A 9842-nucleotide genomic window follows, 5' to 3' on the forward strand; every position below is an offset into this window, starting at 1 on the left:
CTGCGCTGCGCCCGCGGTGGGCGGTGGGGCCCGGGGGGCCGGGACGGGGAGGGCGAAAGGCGTGTCTCGCTCGGCCGGCCGCCGCCGCCCCGCTTCCTCCCGGAGCAGGCGCGGGCGCTGGCGGCAGCGGGAAGCGGATCGCGCTGCGGGGGGGCTGGGGCTGAGCCAGGCGGGGGCAACGGGAGGGGCTTATCGGGAGAGGGAAAGCTCCGTTACAGTCGGCGCCGGGCGGGAGGCCGCCGCCGGTGGCAGGGGGGCGGGAGGGCGGCAACAGATCCCGGGAGAGGACAGATCGCACCCCTCTGCCGGGACCCGGAGCGGGAATAGCAGCACCCCTCCTGCAGCCGGGGCGGGGCAGGCGGGCGCGCCGGGAAACTGCTGGCCAGGGCCGTACCGCGCCCCAGGGGTAGGGCGGCGGGACGGGTGAAGTGGGGAGGCGGGGAGCAGCTCGGAGCCCGGCTGGTGTCGGGGGTCTCCACGAGAGCTTCCCGCCGAAGCTTCGGCCCGTCAGCATCCCAGGCGGTATGAATGCCCAAAAAACGGGGAACGACTGGAAAACGTCACCTGGAGGTGCAGGAATAAAATGGGAAGGGGAGGGGTGTCGGTCAAAGTAATGAGTCTCGTGGTTGGGGGGGGGGGGGGGAGGGCGGGCGAGTTTATAAGGAATAAAAAGCTCTACAATATTGCAGTCCTCAGTTGAGTGTTTTCACGTCATGTTGTTATTGATAGTGGTATCTGCGTGGGGATAGCGGGGATAAAGCTTTAGGATACAACTTAGATGAAGGCTGTCAAATAGCTACACAAGCCTGAGAGACCTGGAAGCCACCGCGCCTCCATAGAGGAGATGAAGAGGGGCATCCTCAGCTTCTGCAGGAGTCCGGGCTCGATGGGAGGCCCTGGGGAAACTGGTAACAAATATTCACGGGATTTCCCGCACCCAGGGAGAAGAGATGCTGCCAGTCAGCTGCAAAACTGCAGCACTCACAACACGGCTTTAGCTCACCGACCAGCAGCGGCTCCCTGCTCTTAAGTGTCCCTGCGGGTGTGCCCGCGGTGGTACCTGCCAGTTTATCCAATTTGAGAATGAAAAAAACAATCTGTCCTAAGAACAGCGTGTCACCTGCGAGGATGAGCAGTTATTCTTAACCTGGTAAGCTTTTCCTCTCACATAAATTAACTTTTTTTCCTTCTGACCCATATCCTACAGATTGGGTTTCTGTGATTTCCTTACAGTAGGCGTACAGGAGTGCACCTTCACAGAGCAGTTATGGTTTGTGCTCTGTGACTGATCCAGCCTGGGAGGACAAGAGCTTTTGCATGAGCTATCTGGGTTCTAAAGGTCAAGTCGAAGTGGATCAGTCAAATCAAGCGAGCTCTGTCTGCCGGGGGAGATGCCACATTTTGTAAGTTACAATTTATCTACATTGTTTTGCCAAACTGTTTGGCTGGAACAGTTCCCAGATTTCTTCGTAGTGGAAAAGGGAGATATGTCCTGAATCATCTTGTACCTGTAGCTAGGGCTTTAGGGTTCCAAGAAAATTAGCCACTGTATTTTCAGATGCACTTTGAAATAACTACCAGAAGTTTCTTGTGTTGGTAACAACCTTCTGACATGCTTTCAGTATCTTGCATTCCCATAGCCAAATGTCCTGCTGACCTTAGTCCACAGTTTTGAACCTTCTTGGTTGCATTTCTTTCTAAAAATGAGAGGAGTGGAGAAAGTGTGGCCTATTTCTGAGGCAACAAGTTTGGCCAAATCCTGATCCCAGTATTTTGGGGACTGCAGAATTTCCATTTGTTTTGGCAAGACTGGATTCCTGTTCTTTAGGTTTAAAAAAAAAAAATTAAAAAAAAAAAAATGTTTCCAAGACCACATTTACAGGTTCATAAATGTGCTTGGCTGCAGCAACAGTCAGACCTCCAGAGAAATCTTTTGAAGTCTTCATGTTCCTGTAAAACGCTGAAACCCCCATGGGTACGAAATAAGGACCTGATTCTGGAGTAGGTGTGGAGTATCAGATTAAACTGTCCAGTGTGAAGCAAGAAAGCAGCTTCTTACCATGCATCAGAGGAGTAACTTCTTAAATGCCACGGCTGAATATAGGACTGTAACATTTCAAACATCAGTTTTGCAAAATCTGAGCTTCTTGGTTTGCAAGGTGAAATCTTGGTGATTTCACTCAGCTTTCACACACTTCAAGGGTTATGCCATGTGTAGGTGAGACCTTATTAGAGTGAAATCATAGAAATATATGCAGAGATGGAGTAATTAATGTCAGTTTCAGTAGCCATGGAGATATGCCATCGTGTTCTGGAGATGAAAAAAGTCTTTCACAAGTGTGGCAGGTATCTGCTGGCTCGCACAGAGTGTTAGCGTGAAAGTGTGAAAAGCCTCTCCAGCTTTTCTTTTTCAGACCTACTTGATGAAGTAGTGACAGGCCCTCTATAGGCACAAGGCGTCATTATTAGTAAATGCATATGCAAATAAAAGGCCTCTTAACATTGCTGAGAACTGATTTGTAACTATGCGGCAAAACTTACTGATTCAAAGACTTGCTGGTTAACAAAGAGCAGGATTGTAAGTAGCAGCAAGAGAAGTAAAGACGGGTCCTAAGTAATCAAAGCAAGGTGAAATTTCCTCTCTAGAGTAGTGTGATGTCTCTAACATGAGTTGGTAAAAGCAAACTGGGCATCATTAAGGGTGCGTTTGTGGTCAGCATGAGAGGGAGTAGCACAGATAGGTGATTCAGGATTTCCTGCAACTCTGAGCCAGCTGTGAACCAGGTTTGTGACCTAGGACAAGTTTTTGGCAGAGCAGTGAGTATGCCAGGCTGGAGAAGGCTCAAGGTACATAATGGTACAGATGAACTCAGCTGTCTCGATGCTACCATGTATGCTGCCTAATTCCCCTTGCTTTGGCAGCAGAACTAGACTACCACAATCCTCTGTGGAAAACAAGTGTCAGCTCCACATAAAAGTTACAAGCAAAACCTACCCCCCTACACCACTATCATGCATATCAGACACACTCAATGCTCACCTCTCTTTCCACTCCAGCACTAACCCCCACCCCTACTCAGGTTGGTAAAACACTGCTCCCTCTGTGGTCCCCATCTGCGGCTTCCACTGCTGCTGCAGTGGTCTTTTGCCTCCCACTCCCTATTATTAAAGACCCTAGCTGAGTGCCCAGGAACATCCATCTTCTCTCCTCGATGGCTTTGGCTGAAACTCAGAAGAAAGCAAGAGATGAAGTGACATTGTTCTTCACTCTACTCAAGTATTTTTGGTTCTGTAAGTCACTGAATTTTTTCCAAGGTAGTGTTACATGAGCCTTTCCACTTTTCAAGACGATGAGAGCTGGGTTCCCCCAACACATCTTTCTTCTCCCTTTATGTGGGAGAACGGGAAGCAGGCTGTTCTTGTCACAGTCGGTCAGTGAAGTTTGCCAGGGAAAAGTGGTTTAATCAGAAAATGTGAGCTTCTCAGCTCAGAAATTATTTGTGGCAACTGGCTGAACATGACTTTTGTAAAGGCCCAAGTATTTGTCAAGTCCTGAGAGCTTCAAGTTCCAGAGCAGCACATTCAAAGTTTAGCAGTTACTGTGGGAAAATTATTGGCATTTGTTACCTTTGCTGCTTTTTACATAAGTGAGAAGGTGATGAAATTAAAGGAAATTGTATCAATTTCACGTAGTTATTGCTGAGATGACAGACATTGCACAGATTTTCCAAGGCAATATCATGTATCTATGAAAAATATCCATTTTGTGGGAATCTGCAAAACACAAAATTATCTACAAACTGGAAATTTTTCCAGTTCTTCATGAATCTTTACTGCAAAGAAGTTTTTCACATTTCTTCCAGGCATTTCTTGACAAAGAAAAAAGAGAAAACAAAACATGTAATCTGTGAGCTGTTACTCATTCTTTGAATAATGGATGCTATTTTTTGTAAAGGCCCCGAGCTACACATCGGGAAGTTTTCTCAGCATCTGTAGGAAGGTGATAGAGCACAAGTTATTGAAGGAGAAGGGGGAAAGAAGTTTTCATGTCACTTATGTTATAATTTACTTATGAGTTTCCAAACATCTAGTCAGGAAGTGTTTACCATCCTTGGGATCTGTCTCCTGTGTTAAAGGGATGTGACAAAAAGGAGACTGGTCTCCTGCTGTCACTAAGTGTAAACCCCTGAAATTGGGGGCTTATAATGAGATCCCAGAAGATAGGTTCTGCTATTTCTAATTGCAGATTACTCACTTGAACTGGAAGACTGGTTTAGACATCTGTGATAGGGAAACTGCAAGGCACTGCAGAGCTGTACATGAAATGAAAGGAAGTGGTGTTGTATGCAGTTCCTGATGCTCAAGTGAGTTTGAGTGCTAACAATCAATTGTTAAGCATGAGAGTGATGTTCAGCTTGTGCTGAAACTTTTTCCCAGTACTGAGGCCAGGGCAGCTGAGGCCACAGCACAAACACTGTGTTTCTCCAGCCTTCTGAGCACAGCCTGTGCAGCAGGTTTACCTGTCCCTTCCCAGTCACAAGGTAAAGTCCTGCACAGTGCTAACAGACAGTTATCCCACATTCCTTGTTTGAAGATGTCACTGGTGTTTGTAATAATTGCATCTGCTCTCTTCTGAAAGCAGCAGGGCAGGCTGAGTTCAGCACTTGATGTTCTCCTACCATCCTCACTCTTACAAACAGATGGGCCTTATGTACAACTTGTGTCTCAGTTTTATTTAGCTAACAAAAGCAACAATCAAAATCACCACTGCATCCACAAAGAACAATGAGGATTAGAGTCTCATCCAACATGCCAGGAGGCTCATTTGCATTCCCCGATCTGGCTATTCCCCACTTTTCCATTTTATGAAAGGACAGCCCCCCCATTCCCACACCCCATACATCTTTCTGTCCCTGGGACAAGAGAGCTAACAAGCTTTCATTGATGGGTGGGTGTAAGAGCATGGTCATCACACCTCCTTTATACATAATTCTTACACATCATATACTTCTGCCACAATTATAATCTAATCCATGCCTCTCCAGAAAAATACACCAGTCTCCCTGTGGTCACGCAGTTTATCATCTCCATCTGTGGGAGCCAGTCCTGGCCAGGTGCAGGGACAATGCTTGGCCATTCATTTCTCTGTACCAGCTGTTCCCCTCAGCATGCACCAAGTCTGGGTCCTGCTGGTGACAACCCCATTACGGCTGCTGCGAGTTTGATTTTATTTTAAGAGCTAATCCAGACTGATCATTCTGAGAACATGCATATATATAGCCAGGAGTAAGTCTATTTTATGGAAAGGGGTATTTCATAGAATAGCTTATAGGTCTGCGTGAGCTTTGGGGATTTTCTTCCCCAGTCTCACGGGAGATATGGACTGGTATGATCGAATAACAACAGGTAGTAAATCACTACCCTGCTATTGGCATCCACCGAATTCTGAGTTCCAGTGAAGGGGTCAAATAATGACTTAAGCCACTAGCAACAAGAGGAGAGGGTGCTGGTGTTGAGGGCTTCATAATGAATCAATGGGATAGAAAAGAAAATTTGCGTACCAAATATCATGTGGCATCTGAAGCCTGGACTGAAGATACAACTCCCAGTCATTTGCTTTCAGGAGCATGAAATCCATAGTTTCCCATTTGAAAAGTACATAAGGCTACCTGGGTTTTCAGAGAATTTCTGGTTTCAGTTTCAAGTTCTGCTGTTCACCAAAACATCTAAAAGGTTTTTAAAAATTTCTTTGAACAAGATGTTTTGTAGCAAAAGGGGAGATATAATTTGCAGCTGTATGAAAACAATGCAAAAAGAAAAGAAAATTTGAACTTGGAAAATCTTTTTTAACCTTGATGATGTAATTGACAGATTCTTCCAAGAAATTGTTTTTAAATGAGTTTTTCAGGTAATTGCTTTACTTCCAAACTTTTCTCATTAATATTAAAATCAAGAAAAAACTGTCTTATAGTTGTGGCAATTGCATTTAACTTACCATCAATGGAGACTTTCCTTCCCCTCCTTCTTCTAGCTCAGTCTATTATCAATCAAACCTCCCCACTGAAGAATGTGCTTCTGCCACTGAGATTTCTGCTTTCTCTCCTCCATCTGTGAGAAGGAATTTGCCAGTACTTTGACCTTTCTCTCTCTCCTAATCTGATGTGAGTCAGTAGATACCAAAGGTAGCTTAGTTATTTCATACTTTTCCAGTTTTATCTGCTGATAGTCTGTCATTCATTGTGTAGACCCAGGTGTCTGCAGAATAGTACCTTCTATTCTTTTACAGGCCAACCAAATAAAATAAAAGGGATGTTGTAAATACAGGAATACAAACCAGAATAAGTGAAACTAGAAGCTTTGAAATAGCTTCAATTCCACTAGACCCTATATTAGTGACTTAAAAATATGTACAAAGCCAATTAAAGTGTCAGTTCATACTGGTTCAGTGTGGACCACTGGCTATTTTTTATGGATTTTTAAACTTTCTTTCAAGGCAATCTGCTTTCTTTTGCCAGTAGTTCCACATGTTCATGATATGATGTTAAGTAAATCATCCTCTGTAGCTCAAAATCTCCCATTTCTTAGAAAAAGGAGCATGATTTTTCTGTGCCTTGTAAAATACCTTAAAATCCATGGATGAAATCAAGCCTTACGCTGAAAAATCAACAGCCATATGCATTTACAGAGAAACTTACATGAGCCTCAGAATGTTATCATACAAAAATGCACACATGAATTCAGAAGCGCTCTAGTTAGACAAAGTTGTCTGAAAAGGCTGTATTCCTACTTCCTGGGCAAACAGATTTGTTGCTGTTGGGTTTTTTTTTCAGTTTCATTTTTGACTAAAATTGTATCAAACTCAGAGGTGATTAACATTTCCCACAAATAGAAAATTCCAAGGGGAAAAAAATAATAATCACAAGTACCAAGGAAGGATGGCTTCCAAAGGAAAATACATTCCCTAGTGTACAGACAATAGGTGCCTCAGGTGGGGGGTAAGGGAGGAAAGAAAATTAGACTTGCAGGATGCCTGAGGACATCCAGACACACCTTCTATAATTAAATTGCTGTTCCTCTTTTTGTGTTTTAACACAAACTCAAAATTCAAGGTTCTGTAATCATTTGCCATTAAGAAGGGTAATGGTAAGAGAAGTGGGTGTTATTGACAGAGCTCTACTTGTTTACAAATAATGTACAAAATCTTGCTTCCTGGAACAAGGCAGAAACCAGCAAGCTGGAGACAGCTTCTCAGATGGGAGTCCAGCATGGCCATTCGCCAGCACTCAGCTCAGCAAGATCCCAGAAAGATTTTCCCAGCACCATCTCCCCCATGCTTATTCATACCATAACTTAGGCTTGGCTTTGCCTTCTTCCTCTTGGGTACAGAGGTCCTCCTGGACTGCTTGCAGGGAGACACCATCCAGCCTACAAATGCTGCACCTTGAGGTGTCTCGGAAAGCCCCTGTTGCAGGGCACAGCATTGAAGTAACAGAGTCTACATTGGATAATTTCAAGTAGAAGTTGAAAAAAAAGCTCTCAGGGCAATCTGAAAGCTCAAAAAGAGTCATTTTCTTCACCACAGAAAAATGACAGGGTGGGAATGGATAAAGGTGATAAATAACTTAACAGAAAGGTGGTAGACAAGTGCCAGCAGCATGTCACCTTGGCACGGCCATCATTGCCAGACTCAGCCCCCTCTCCCTTCCTGTCACAGGCTGAAAGGTCTGTCTTGCTGTCAGTAGACATCTTTTTTCAACTCCCAAGTTATTTCTAGCACCAAAAAATCTTCTAACAGTCAGGAAGGAGGAACTAGGAAAAAAAAAAAAAAAAAAAAAAAGCCTTTTTCATTGTCTAATTTGCCATAATTCCTTGATTTCTCCATGTGAGGCTGCAGGCTTTACAGTAGACCATTAGGTCTTCTGTTCTCCTTTCTGTAGCATAGATCTCTGCACTACAGAAAAGGGAATCTGGCATTGGAACCTGTAGGGATGCCAAAAGCTCTAGCAGTTCTAGCAAATCCATAGAGAATTTATGGAGGATAACCCTAGGCACATGATCAAAAGAGCAGAGAGAGTAAATGTGATGTTCAGTGTTTGGAAACACTGAGAACATCTAAAGTTTCTTGGAAAATCTGATTTTTTTTTCCTAAGTTCCCACTTCTCTAATGAGCAAGAATACTTGTCAGATACTGAGTTTTGATTTAGATTGCAGTGTTGTTCACCACTCTGTTATAAAAGTCAAATAGATTTAGCATTCAGACCTGTAAATCCTATGCAGGGAAACAGGAAAAAAATGAAATTACAGAATGACAACAAGTTAATGGGAAGGTATGCATGAATGGCCTGTAGGGTTTTATCATTAACTGCTGTACTGATTTATATTGTTGTCATTGCAATCTTTTTGTATCATATTTCATTACATACAAAGAATATTGTTACTATTAGATTGAAATTTATCTTCATGGGAGGCAGTGCACTCACTAAAGGACAAGCATGATATTCCTGGGCAACCTGTAATGCAATTTGCCACCTACAGCTGCCAGATCATGTCTACTGGATCTCCATCTCCATTGACAAGGCCAGCCCAGACCCCAGGGAATGGTGAACAAGGGGATTTCAAAAAAACCACATCTGCAGGAAGCCTTCAAGTAAAAGATGAGCAACAACCTTTGCGTGGGACTGAGGAAGGGAAAGTCCAGTCAACTCCTTCCCTGGTTCAGGGAGAGCTGAAAGCAGCTGCGTCTTCTGGGCTTCATGCTCATGCTGCCTGAAGATGTCCTGCCTGGCTGGGATATCTGCATGCATTGCAGCTAATCACACTCTGTATATCAGACAGCAAAAACAAAGACAATTAATCAGCATTTCACCTTGCCAAGTAAATAAAATACTACTACCATCAGCTTACATACAGGAAAAATGAGTCACCAAGCTCTCACAGAAAGAGCTGGGGCCAGTGCCAGGACAGGGAAACAGGTATCCAAACTCTCTGTTGTGCTATCTCTCGTCCTGCTTCTCTCAGGCAATAAAACTGATTTCCCACAGTGTCAGACTTGAGTAAGTCCCTCTGGAACAGGCCAAGCCAAGAGATGACCTGTCTTGTTGTCCCATGGACTGTCTTGGCCAGCCAGACCCTGCCCTCTGCCAGGAGCATGTTGTACTTCCTAACTTTTTGCTTCCAGTAACTTGTTCTTTGTGTACTGAGAGGAACTGGGGTCTTGAGGACCCCATATGATAGTAGCAGGCACAAAAGATAATGGTGGCAGGTTTTGAAGACCAGCTAATATTTCATTTCCATTTAAATTTTAAACCTTTTGTGACTGCATGTACAAACACACAGGTACAGATTAAAATCCTCTCATCAAAAAATAAAACCAATAACCTGGACCTTTCTTAAACTTGGAAGCATCAGAGCTGATGCTTCACGGTGCTCATGGCTGACTCTGTCCCCTTCAAAGGCAGGACAAGACAAACTTCTTGCTCCTGCTCTCATCACTCTGTTCATCCTGTAGGACCATGAGACCACCTGTCTTAAAACAAGCACACAGGTATTTTTCATCTTGCAGCCCTTTCCTCTCACAACAGAACAAATAAATAAACTATAATAAATAAATAAGCAAACGCCAACATCAAACTTGGCAGGGCAAACAAGATGCTTGGCCAAACCTGGTTCTCTAAGGGAACAGACAGCTGATTTTCCCTACTAACACATCAGTAATTCTCGGTGCTACAGAAGAACGGTATGGTTCACCTTGTTTGCTCTCAGGGTTGGTGCTGAAACCCTCGAGCTACATTTTTGGGAAGGGGTCTTTTTATTGAAAAACCTTTTTTCTTTGCATTACAAGT

This window comes from Calypte anna, chromosome 3 (genome assembly GCF_003957555.1).
Source record: "Calypte anna isolate BGI_N300 chromosome 3, bCalAnn1_v1.p, whole genome shotgun sequence".
NCBI lineage: Eukaryota > Metazoa > Chordata > Aves > Apodiformes > Trochilidae > Calypte > Calypte anna.